This window comes from Gasterosteus aculeatus, chromosome 1, assembly GCF_964276395.1.
Source record: "Gasterosteus aculeatus chromosome 1, fGasAcu3.hap1.1, whole genome shotgun sequence".
NCBI lineage: Eukaryota > Metazoa > Chordata > Actinopteri > Perciformes > Gasterosteidae > Gasterosteus > Gasterosteus aculeatus.
The window spans coordinates 18,742,199-18,755,972 of NC_135688.1; the positions used below are offsets into that span (position 1 = coordinate 18,742,199).

A 13,774-nucleotide genomic window follows, 5' to 3' on the forward strand; every position below is an offset into this window, starting at 1 on the left:
GAAGCATTTGCCCACCGAGATGTGCTGGTCTCCACCTTTTTTAATTAAAACAGCAGCAGCTCATCACAGGCGCATCATCCTCCCGTTAAACCGATCAGTCTCTCTGGAAGGATTTAGTCCGGACTTGTTGGTTGCCAGCAGACTGATAACTGACAGTTAAATTGATTTGCTGTCAGTTTGGTTTCTTCAACAAATACACTGCTGGTCTGCCATCTCTAGGTTTTCAAGATACAAACTGTTTTATTTCGCTGCTCTTCCTGAAAGCAACACTCACTCTCTGCTCTGCTTGTCTTCATTACAAATTCATATTTGAAGGTAAATTGCCACCGTAGTTTTCACTATCTGGCTGGTGGGTGAGAGGATTGCGGAGTATAACAGAGGGTACCCTGTTGGTGTGTGTGGCCTCAAAGCAAGCATAGGTCTCTACTAGAGATACAAAACCATGACAACACTGTTGCCCTTACATTTATCACTCCCAGCTGCTGTTTGTTTGTGTGTGTGTGTGTGTTTGGTTTATAACTCTCCCGTTTCCAGTAGCAGGGTGTGTGTGTCTGATAAATTAAACAAAGATTGTCTCAGTCTTTGTTCATCGCCTTTTCACCCTCTCGGTTCCTACGAGGGCCAGCAGATTCAACCTGGGCCTTATTGATACCAACTCTGTCTCTCTGTCTCTGTCCTCCTCCGCGGGACTCACTTTGAGATTAACATCCTTGTTCTCATTCTGCATTACATGTTTTATGTCCACGTCCTTCATGACACAAGAATTTCTTCTGTTTGTTTGTTTATATCATTTTTCTGATTCCATCTGTGATGCAGGAGAAGGTTTTCTAAAGTTTGTCTTGAGCTACTATCAAAATGAAATAGAAGTTAAGAAAGTGAGCTGCAAGCAGTAATAGAAAGCCAGATATATCTGGCACCACGTTGATCATAACTTTTTCTTTCAGACGACAGGAAACAGAACAGGGGATATTTCTGCTGAAGGGACAGACTTTTTAGAAGATGCTGCTAATGGTCTTTGTGATGTAGCCTCTAAACTCACTTACAATATGAAACAGTGTTCTAAAGAAATTCAACATTTTGTATTCACTCAACTCTTCCTGACAATTGGGAAATATTTGCAACCCATGCTTCTCTGATTGCAAACATATACATTTCCTTTTGCAAATATGTAACACTTTTTGATTTAGAAATTTAAATAGAAGCCACAAGGTTTATTTGAAAATACTTTACAGGTTTTCAAATTTGGGCCCACAGAGAGGCACTGCAACAAGCACAAACGCTTAAAAACCCCATGGGAAAGTGAGTTGGGCAAAACAGCTGATGAGCTGGTGTGTGGGCAACCAGGCTGACACATTATTAAACACACACATCAAGCTCTTGCTTCCGTTTCCACTGTTAAATGAAAATTATAATTCCATCATAATTAAGTCTTGCCAGTGTCCATTCCATCCACATTTACCAGCCTAAAAAGTCTGTGGTAGATTAGCTTCATGTGATTGGCAGCATCATTTCTAAATAATTTGAGTGGGGAGGCAACCTGTGTCTTTTCACAAACACACTCGGGAGAAAACAAACATGCAATTTCAATCCTACCCAAGCTGGTCAACATCAGACTTAAAAAGATTACTTAAACGGAATATGGTTAAACTAAATCCTATTGTTACGCTTCAAGCCAAGACTGCATGTTAAATGCAGGAAGGATCTAATGTGAAAGTAATTTGCTGTGTAGCCCCATCCCCTCGAAGGATGTGTCTGTTAGCTTTTGAGGATCAGTGTCACGGTTGATGGAAATTCCTGTCTCCTTTTTTGTTTAAAGTCCATTTTGTTGAACGCCTCATTGGGTTTGTGACATTAATAGCCACACACTGGACATTTTTAGTGACTTGTTTTGCAGAAAACAATAACATCTGATTTACATAAACGTCATTCTGCTGGGTCATAATAATTTATAAGAGGACTATTTCAGCAGAAAGTAGTTCCATTGAAAACTGTCTCAAGTGTGTTCTGCATCTATTATTTAAAGTATTAAAACCAGATCTAACATTAACTTTATACAACTTAAATCTTTGATAATGGATAAATACCACAATAGACAATGTGATTCTATTCTAAACACACTTCAAGCGTCAAGTGAATTGTGCTGAATGATTTCCACCACCGGCAAATTTTTTGTACCTGACATCTCCTCGACTCGTGGTGTTGCCGATTTTGTAGAAAGTGACAGTTCATTTATTGACAGGATGAACAGTTGCTCGGGTGAAAGTTAATGCATTGGTTAACGCTGCTCATGAGTGCACCTTCAAAGATCATGTAAACATTCTATCATCCATTATTAAAGAATGAATTATAGTAACAGTACATTTTTCTGGCTGGTTAGTCGCCATACTTGGGTTTTATATAAATCAGAACGAATTAAATTAAATGAAGAGACTTGACTGGAACTGTATAGATCAATGATCAAAATGACCACGCTATAATGTCCTTATGGCAGGGGGATTGAACTAAGATGTAAAGTTAGAGAAAATTTCTACAAGCAAAGGTCTGGAAGATCTTAATGTGACTCTTTAGTGTGATTTAAAGTTGTATCAATATCTGCATTTAATCCATGCACGACTGATGAATCAAATGAAGTCAGTTCGATTAAAATGGTTCTGCCTTTCAAAATAAATAAAAAGTGGGAATAATAATAAGTACATGTTCAAATACTTCAATTCTGAATTTTTTTATTTTCTGTTTCACATTTGGGCTTGACAGTCTCAGCCAATTAAAAACAATAAATACAAGTAATAAACTAACATAAACCCATACAATTTATAGGCTAGATTATAATATGTCCATTACCCACACATTAGACTCCAACACCTTGTTTATCTCAGAGTTGAAAGCAGGGTAGCTGTCATAATGGACTGACAGCTCCAGTACACAGACACAAGTAGGGGCCACAGGTCTCCTCTGAATACCTTGAATCTGACTGAAGCCAATCATTATTTATTTTCCCAGGAATAGATCTAGTTGTGCAGAACCTGAGGAACAAACACGGATGCTGCTATACTCAAAATATGTGGTTAGGTACTTCTGAATGTCCTTCTGGTGGACATTCAATGTATCTGGGAGAGACTTAACACCCTTTCTCACCGTCAGTTGCAAGGTCCTGACGGAGTACTTTTGCCCATTGTTCAATGACATAGGCAGGCTCTTGTACCAGCCTTTTGTGGGCGAGCTCCTGAATGATTGTATTGCAAGTGCTGGCTGTTAGAATCTTTCTGCAGCTGTGTATATCAAGAATCTCAATTAGTTCTTCTTGATTGACGTTGTCAAAATCTGATTTTCATGATTCAAACACAGTACGCAACGACAGCTTGCTCTAATATGACAGGTGAGATCTTCACAGGTAGAAGACATTTTGTCGCTAGCCCATCCAAAAGCAATTATTCAACCTAAATTCTCCCACTATCGGTGCCCAAAACCATACCTTAGAAAAGGCACTTTAAGAGCATTTCCTATACAGCATTGGCCGTAGAATTTACTCCCGAAAGGCAAAATCTCACAACACCGTCATCATTGTACCCATCTCAGGTGTTCCATCTGGCAGTACAAGCTGGATTTTGATGTCAACATTTTGAAAGTCCAGAAAAATGTGCCACCAGCTCTAGCAGTACATGCCATCTGTGAACAACCAACATTCTTTTCTGTCTCTCACTGGACGGAATGGTTTGTGGTGAAACAGGCAACGTATCTTCTAAAATCCTTATTTTCAGATAAGTCACCTACAAAACCAAGTTGCGGCTCTCAATAACATCCAGGCTACCAACTTGCGAAACATTTTGTACGAATGTCAACTGTCATTGTCCAACTGTAATAACATTGTCAACTATAACCTTTTGATCTAATTCAAACACTAAGGGCCTCACACCATTTCACCTGTCTGGAAAGCGCAGGCCGATTTGCTTCCTGAATCAAATCCCCTTTCTGATCAGCCTTTTGAAAAGTTCCTCATTTGGCTCTCACTTGCTTGCTTGATACTAATGATTTAAATCCACTGCAATTGCAACACAGTTAGCATTAACTGTGATGTATCTACAGTACAAACCTGTCAGTCCATTTTCTGTTACTACAAGAACGTTTTTTAGACAGTACACAGCCTGTTTTCAAAAGTACATTTTGATAGTTACGCTGATTTTTTTACTTTAACGTTTAAATGACTGTATATACAGTACAGGACTTATCATTGTGATTTTCAAAAGGAATTGGTTAATCACTGTAATGTTTGTGAATACACAGTATATTACTGTGAAATAGTTTTAGAGTAGCCTACTACTTACAATCACAGTAAATAACTGGATTTCACAGCAGTTTTACAGTGTAGTTTAAAGTAGCTATCAGCAGCCCTTGGTAAGCACAGATCTGCTTGGCTAACTAGCAAAGCTAACTTAGGTTAGTTGTATTGATGTGTATTATATGTTACATCCATTCACCCATTATCAATTTTGGTATGCCACCAGTTTTTGGAGAGAAACTTGACATGTCAGTTCAGTGAAGACTGCTTTCAGTAATAACGTGTTTGGTATCAAGTACATGTGATTGGATCAGATATCATGGAATGTCACTAGTACGGGTATTGAATACAAAATATCCCTTCCCAGTCACAAATACTCCACAAATATGTACAGTATCTTGCCAGTCAATCCACTCTTGCATTCACACCCATTTTTTCCTTGCTGTCATTGTCTGGTGCTCTGCGAAGTTATTTTATTAGCTGGTCACATCTGTCCAGCAGCGCTGCGACACACCTGCATAGGCCACCGTGCTGCTGTCTCTTTTTAAACATGATTTTCTCTCTGCTTTCAGTATGTTGCTGTTACATGTGGCCCTCCACTTCCCAATCAAGACTTTATTTTATTTTTATTTATTTTATCATGTATATTGCTGCTTCTGCTCAGGAGAGACACTCTTTGATTACTAATCTACTCTGCAGTGCCGTTAGCTCTAGACCTTGCAGTGCCATTCAAGCTCAAGGTTGATCCGAGCGGAGCTTGAGCGCTACAGAAACCCTCTTTTGGCATTCATCACGTGGGCTGTTGCTGAGCAAAAGTGTAGCACAATAGAAATAATCCATGGATGTTTTCCGTTTTTACAGATCACAACCTTATTGTGTTCCTTAATCTGATGGATAGCGGTGTGGCCATACCTTGGGATTGGAAACACATCAAGTACAGATACTTGTCAGTGGTAATAATCTTCAAACTATGCCGCACTAACACACATCTCTGTTTCGGTTGCGTCAGTCTGCGTTTCTACAGGTATCTCAATATTCATACCGTTGATTGTGACAAGACCATCTAAGTTTAATATAGCACGTTTTGCTTAGCTTGTTAATATCCTGTCGTTCTAGAGTTAGTGCACCTGTCCCTCATTTCCCTAATGAGCCGCTCAGTATGTATACGTATCCAAAGAGCTTCTCTCACTTTCCAGAGTATGCGTATGCTACTCAGATAGGGCGTTCCAGCCCTTCTTCTCTTTGCTCACAATTACTACCTGTTTTTTTTATACTTATTTTGCTTATGTAGCTTCAAAATATATATTTTTTACATATAATATTATAAACATATTGGTTATTTCTGAATAAATTAAATTAAATCATCGAATCAAATTTCAATTTATAAACCATTTTAAATTACATTTATTATGACGCTAATACATTTTTTTGTCAGTCACGGTCACTATAGCAGATGCCATAGCAAGCCATGAGCCTCTATACGCTCATATCTTGTCTCTTCATCCAGCGTCTGGGTGGAGGTCTGACTCATGCTTCCATATTTGAGCCTGATTCCAAATTGGAAGATGGTGTTTACCTCCCACATGATGAAGATGGGAGTTGAGAAGTCTCCCGCAGGTGTGAGAGACATCCCCTACTATCTTTAGGAAGCTCCTTTGCATTTAAGGACACCCTGTTGGCTCTCTTCTTTCTTGTGGAATCCATTTCAGTTGTGAGAAGAGAAAGTTCCCTCTGAGATCACTGATAAAACAAAGTCACCCAGATAAACATTTTTCCGAAAAACATTCAATGTTACGTTATGACCTAATTATCTCAAAAGATTTAAAAATTTAGCTTTCTGAAGATGTTTTGTTCAAATTTCCAATCCAATCTGTTTTATTTATAAAGCACAGTTTAAAGGAACACAAAGGTTCCCAAAGTGCTGTACAATAAAATCGAATAAATAAATAAATTGACTGTCCTCCCCAGATAAAATATCTGTGCACATAAAATCAACAACATACCTTGTGTTAAAAGCCAAAGAAAAGAGGTGCGTTTTAAGAAGAGTTTTAAAATTAGACAATGAGGAGGCCTGTCTAATGTGCAGCGGCATTTTGTACAATGGTTTTGGAGCTGCAACAGAAAATGCTCGGTCCCCTCTGAGCTTCAGCCTCGTTTTTGGAACCCTCAGGAGCAGCTGGTCAGCTGACCTGAGAGATCGGCTGGGTGTGTAGGGGTGAAGAAGTTCAGAGAGGTACGACGGGGCAAGACCATTTAGAGATTTAAAGAGCAAATAAAATAAATTCCGGAATGCACGGGTAGCCAGTGGAGGGAAACTAAAATCGCTGAAATGTGCTCAAACTTCCTTGTGCCTTCCCTGTTATAAGGCGTGCAGCTGCATTTTACACCAGTTGAAGACGTGCAATGGAGGACCCGTATAAAGTGTGTTGCAGTAATCCAGCCGAGTGGTCTTTATAAATAACGCTGTGTATATGGTTCGATTTAAATCAAAATATGTTAATTCTATAACAAAACCCAGTGTTGTCACAGTGTGAGTTACAAACAAAAGTATTCAACTGAAGTTTTCCAGTGGCCAAACCCATCAGGCTGGCGTTGCCCAGTCCAGTGTTACATTACATTACAACGTCAGTCAGCAGCGGCAAAACTACAATTTCAGCTTTTATCAAGGCGGATACTTACACACAGTCTTGTTTCAACCACTGCAAATGTCATCATACAGAGAGAGAGAGAGAGATGCATCCTAAATGAAAAGAGGACGTTGCAGGTAATAAGAAGCTATGAGACTTAAGTCAGTAAAACAGAAGAGAAAGAATGAGCAATGAAAGGAGAGGGAAAGCCCAGATAAGCGGAGCGTATCACGAAACCGGCGTAATTACCTATCATCCTCCGCTGTAATGGTTCTCTTATCATCTGACGCTTTGGAGAGGGGGAAACTTTAGAAACTCATCCGTTTTTCTCATTCATATCTTTTCTGCACCCCAGCTCTGTCTGCAGCAGGTCAGGAGAAGGGGGATTAAACTGTTGCGAGGGAAAAAGGAGACTAGTGACCTAAAAGGTCAAGAGGAGGACAGGGAGGAAGTGGCCAAATATGGTCACAGCATGGGAGAATGGAGAACCTGAGGTAGGGACAGAGAGACGGTTAGATGAAGAAATAGAGAGGAAGAGACAATTCGCAGCTTACGGGGTCTTGAAAATGTCAGGAAATTAAAACAGGTGTGCTTTGAAGGACAAACTACAGCCCTGTGGCGCCGCTCTGGAGGATTAAGGAGGCCTTGCCGCACCCCAGGCCCAGATAGACTTTATTGTCCCGAAGGAAATTTGTCCAGGAAACATCGTACCAGGTAGCCCAGATCCGGCTTAAGCTCGGCACACCAACTCGGCTGAGACTCGGGATGAATGACGCCCCAGAATCCGGCGTGCAACACTACCGTCACTGGGCGATAATCGAAAATAACCAGGGCCAGCATCGGCCCAAACCCGCCACTACTAAATAAACGCCTCGGCCCGGGTCCAGTTGTCAACTTTTTCATTGTCCTGTTGTCGACCAACCGTGGGTCCGGTTGCGGACAAGGCTGAGACTCTGTATGAATGACCCCCCAGAATCTACTGAATCTATTCTTTTACTCAAGTTATTAAACAAAAACATTTTGAGCATCCTTGCAACCACAAAGAAACAAATGACAAATACGATACAATAAATATTGTCATAATACATTGTATACAAAACAGACCAATGTTACAGTGAATTTGTAGAAAGGGTTAAATTAAATTAAGACTCAAACTGCCAAACAAGACCAGAGACAAGTTTTTCTTGGTCCAATATTCAGCCTGTACTGATGAGACTTCAGTTTTACTTGTCGTGGTTGGAAAAGTACAGGTGTAAATAATTAACTGCATGAGGGCAGAATATAGCATTTAGCATATAGCATAAGGTTGCTCGCTCACTGTGGGTCTTTCTTAGAAAAATGTTACTCAACACCCGAGTAAAATTATTACGCGGGACCTTGAAAGTAGCAGACAGAATTGACACACATACAAGTGTGCATCAAGGCTACTCAAAGGTTTTCTTCTCCGGTGATAGTTCAAGTAGCACATACACATACTAAAGAAAAGGGAGGTCTGCACAAGATCTTGGACTGGTATTGAAATAGCAAAGAGTCTTCTTAATCACTAGAGGTCACTTTGTTGTGGGAGAATATAAACCTTTACACTATGCGTTCAATGAGACTATCTGGACATTGACACACAAATCACCTTGACCGTTAGTTGAACCCGGAAAAATGTAAAAATATTTTAAATAATGAAACATTATTTAAGATTTTCCAACAGTGGTTCCCAAGAATGCTTCCAGGTTCTAAAGAGACAGGGCCTGACCGTGCCATTGGAGAGTAATAATACTCTAACAATTAAAAACGCATAAAAATCTCTAATTGGTGATCTACAGCCATCCAGCTACCATAGAACATAGACAAAAGATTTAAAAAAAATAACATTCTGAAACAAACTCAATAGAAACACAACAAATGATTCAAGCCATCTTTAACTTTGGTTTGAGGAAAAGGAACCCTAACCCATTTAACTCATAATGCTAGATGTGAAAAAAATGTTATGATCTTCTTGAAGCCACTACTACACCCCATAATGATTAACTGTACTTTTGCCACCAATTAATTCTTCAATCAAAATGAATAGAAAGAAAATCAGAATAATTGGTTATTCTAGCCGATCTGTTCCAACAGTCAACAAATATAGTTTGTTGAAATAAACTCTTAATTAAGAGTGGGAGGAATTTCTCTGATTATCATGTATAAAGTTTGTTAAAATAGCCAATTTCTTCCCCCCTCCAGAAAAACATTTCTGGACTGTTGTGGTAAAAGATGAAGAAGTTATTTATCTTTTAGCATTTAAAGGATTCTTGAAATAAGAAAAGTCCTTTGGCTGGATTTGATGATCCTCCTTGAGGCATCCTTTACATTCAGCAAAAGAAGGATCCTGAGATACACCCTTCCCTACTCAGCTATACTCAGTGTAACTACTAATACCTGTGCCTTTCCTACCATGACACGTCAAAAGGTCTGCTGTGAAAGAGATTGTTTGTGTAGCCGTGACATATGGAGTGGCGTAAATGGAGAGAGATAGTAGAATATGAAAGGAGGGGATAGGAACAAGAGAAAATAGGTAGTAAGGAACAAACAGAGGGAAACAAAAAGAGAGTGAAGGGAATGGAACAAGGCATGTGATACAAATTGGATTAAGTGGATAGTGCTACAGCAGCAGTAATAATAATAATTGGGTTTATATACCGCTTTTCTAAATGTCTCAAAGACGCTTTAACATAGTCGAAGGGGGGATGGTGAGAGGCAGACAGGCAGGAGACAAGACACGAGGGGCGACATATACGGGCCGATCACATACAACTACATAGACTGAAGGGTAGGGGAAGGGAGGGAGGGGGCTACGGGTAAGCAGATGAGAAAACATGTGTTTTGAGGCGGGACTGGAATGTGGTGATGGAGTCGGAGTCTCACTCTGAGAATGGGGAGTGAGTTCCAGAGCTTGGGAGCTGCCCTGGAGAATGCTCTGTCCCCAAAGCCGTGGAGTTTGGATGTGGGGGTGAAAAGTAGTCTGGCCGAGGTGGATCTGAGGGACCGATGAGGTTGGTAGGGGGAAAGGAGTTCAGAGAGATAGGGAGGTGCAAGTTGGTTGAGGGCTTTGTAGGTGAGGGTCAAGATTTTGTAGGAGATCCGGTGGGAGACGGGGAGCCAGTGGAGGTCTTTCAGGACTGGGGTGATATTGTGCCATGATTTGGTGTGGGTGAGTAGTCGTGCAGCTGCATTCTGGACCTGTAATTTATTCATGGATGTGTTGCTGATGCCATAGAGGAGTGAGTTGCAATAGTCAAGACGGGAGGAAATGAAAGCGTGGATGAGTTTCTCTGCTGTAGGGGGTGTGAGAGACGGACGGATTTTTGCGATGTTGCGTAGGTGGAAGAAGGATATTTTGACCAGTTGACGGATGTGTGGCTCAAGGGAGAGGGTGGAGTCGAATATTACGCCAAGGTTGCGTGCCTGGGGGGAGGGGGAAACAGAGATGCCATCGATGTTGAGTGTGAGGTTGTTGGTTTTGGTGAGGGTAGATTTGGAGCCGATGAGGAGGAGTTGTGTTTTGTCGCTGTTGAGTTTGAGAGAGTTCTGTTGCATCCAGGCTTTAATTGCAGAGAGGCAGGCGTTGATGTGGGAGAGTGGTGGGTTGTGAGGGGTGTTGGTGCTGAGGTAGATCTGAGTGTCGTCAGCATAGCAGTGGAAGTCCAGGTTGAAGTGACGAAGGGAATAAGTAGATTATGAACAGGAGTGGACCTTGTACAGAGCCTTGGGGGACACCTTGTGTAACTGTGGATGTGGCAGAGGAGTTTTTGTGAAGGGAGATGAAGTGAGATCTGTTCGTGAGGTATGACTGGAGCCAGCTAAGTGCAGTACCTTCAATACTGATGGCTTGGAGTCTGGTGAACAGGATAGTGTGACTCACGGTGTCGAAGGCTGCACTTAGGTCCAGGAGGATGAGGATGTTGAGGGCTCCGGTGTCTGTAGAGGTGAGGAGGTTATTGAGGACTTGGAGGAGTGCAGTTTCTGTGCTGTGTAGGGGGCGAAAGCCAGATTGAAGGGGTTCAAACAGTTTATTGGAATGTAGGTGGGATTGAAGCTGGGTGGAGACAAGGCGTTCAAGGGTTTTGGAGAGGAAGGGGAGGTTGGAAATAGAGCGGTAGTGATTAAGACAGGAGGGGTCTAGGCCAGGTTTCTTGAGTATGGGGGTGACAGCAGCTTTTTTAAAGGCTGAGGGGACAGTGAGGAGTTAAAGAGGTCGGTGAGGTAGGGGCATAGCACAGGGAGGCAGGACTTCAGCAGGGTGGTGGGGAGGGGGTCCAGGGAGCAGGTGGTGGGCTTGTATGTGCTGATGAGTTTGGCAATGGTTGCCGAGTCAACAGGGTCGAACCGGGAGAGGCGGTGTAGGGGAGGAGGGGACAAGGGGTCCAGCAGGATGGAGAAAAAGGGGCTTGGTGTGGTTGCTGCTGGGTCAGACACAGGGAGCAGTGAATTATTGATCGTGGTGATTTTGTCACTGAAGAACTGAAGAAATGAGTTACATAGATCAGGCGAGGGGTCAGTGAGGGTATTGGCTCGAGCCTTGAGGAGAGTGTTGACAGTGGAGAAGAGTGTTCGGGGGTTGCGGGTGGGGTCATTGATGATGTTGGAGAAGTAGTGAGATTTGGCAGCAGTAATGGCGTCTTTGTAGATGATGAGGTGAGATTTGTAGGCTTCAAGGTGAACGGTGAGTGAAGATTTTCTCCAGAGGCGTTTGAGTTGGCGGCTGGTCTGTTTGAGTTTTCTGAGGTGGGGTTTGAACCAGGGGGAGGAGGTGTTGAATGAAACAGTTTTGGTTCTCAGGGGGGCCAGTGCGTTGAGGGAGGCAGACAGGGTGGCGTTGAGGTGGTTGGTGAGGTCATCGGGCGAGGTGGGGGGTGGGTCCAGGTAGAGGGTAGCAGATAGCAGGTCAGAGAGATGGAGGGGATCAATGGATTTGACGTCGCGGAATGAGATGAATCTGGGGAGTTTCAGACGGGGTGATGGGGAAGGCATCGTGAAATGGATGAGTTTGTGATCAGATAGGGCAAAGGGGGAAGATTGAATGTTCAGAACCGGGACGATGGCAGAACAGACGAGATCCAGAATATGGCCTTTATTATGTGTGGGGAAGGTGATGTGTTGGGTGAGGTTGAAGTTGTCCAGTAGAGCAGAGAAATCCGAGGCATGTTTACAGGTGGGGGAGTCCATGTGGATGTTGAAGTCGCCCACTAGAAGTAGGGGTAGCGGGGAAGATGAAGCTAGGATAAGGAGTTCAGACAGATCGGAGATGAAGGATGAATTTGGTGGCTGGTAAGTGAGAATAACTGTGTTGGAGCGGGTTTTGAAGGCGAGGAATTCGAATTAAGTGACTGTGGGCAAAGTGAGTTCGATGGTCCTGAAGTTTTTGTTGAATATGACAGCGAGGCCCCCCTCCACGCCGGGAGGGGCGGGGTTTGCAGAGATAGCCGAAATTGGGGGGGGATGCTTGGTTGAGGGAGAAGTAGTTGTTGGGTTGTTGCCAGGTTTCAGTGAGCAGGAGGAAGTCCAGTGAATTGTCCAGGATGAGTTCATGGAGAATGGGGGCTTTATTGTTGAGGGATCGGGTGTTGAGGAGGGCAAAGTTGGCATGGCAAGAGGGTGGTAGGATAGGGGCAGGCTGGAGAGATCTGAGGATGTCCAGGTTAGCAGCGCGTGTGGTCGTGGGGTGTCGGGGTGTTGCAGTTGAGCGGGGACAGAAGCAGTGTAGTCCAGTCCGGGTTTTCTGTGCAGCCTGATGGTGCGTTCAGTCCTATGAGAGCCAGTGGGAAGCATTCTGATGACGTGGGACCGGTGTGACAGAGCGTGCAGGTGACCAGATGGATGGAATGAAATGTCCGTGCTGTAAGAAAACAAACTTGTGACGAGAACTTCTGTGGATGTAACGGGGTCGACGTAGAAGTCCGAGTTGTCTGATGATTGGGATGCAGGATGGAATGAAGTAGTTGACGAGTTGGACCAGTTGCAGAGTTGAATATTTGATCATGGTGCCGAGCGAAGGGACTGGAAGCTCCGTGATAGCTAACAGCTAGCCGAAGAGGCGAGAGTCCGGTCGAGGAATCCAGGTGGGTTCGGGAACCAGGAGAGAGGGTGTCCCGAGGTGCAGCGACTGTCCAGTGGTAGTCACATCAAACGCAAACAAACAAACAGACAAGGAAAACGGTAGCAGACGGACGGACGGGCGGAGAAGCGGCGAACAGAACAGCGCCAGCGTCCTCTCCACGCTGTGGATAGCAACACATGCAAACACGTCCACCGTCTCAAACACGGGACAGTAGTTAGCGTGTTCCATTATTCATGTGGTGGTTGGGTCATATTGAGGTTTTCATGAGCACTACTTCTTCTAGACAGGTGGGTTTAATATTGGTCTCCTGGGTACTGCCATCTCTGAAATGTAAAACTTCCATTCAACAATACTGTCAATTCCTGTGTTTTTTCCCCAGGCTGAGAGATTTTTTACACGGTCAGTCCATATGCTTATTCTTTTCCTTTTTTTCGTATCAGAAATCAGTTCAATGTGTCAAGACATGGTAAGGCAATTTTATTTGTATACCATATTTCAACAACAAGGCAATTCAAAGTACTTCATATAAAAACATCTAAGCATAAAGCAAGCAGATTTACAAATAGTTAAGAACATTGATTTAAACATGAAAGAAAGTTGAAACATTTTTTTAAAGGCGTTAAACTAAAAATAGAATAAAATCTGCAGTTCATGAATTTCTGTAAGAATTCCAAAATGCAGAAAGAATGCAGTCAATTAAAAGGCAGCAGCAAGTGAAGGTGGAGGTGCCAAATTATGCAGATTGGCATTCCATCGGTTTCCCTTCTCACCCATTAT

General features: G+C 42.7%; 1 pseudogene; it reads right to left on the reverse strand.

Moving 5' to 3' along the window:
* Positions 1-7,368: 7,368 nt before the first annotated feature.
* LOC144388749 (uncharacterized) lies at positions 7,369-13,225 on the reverse strand (annotated as a pseudogene).
* Between the last annotated feature and the right edge of the window lie 549 nt (positions 13,226-13,774).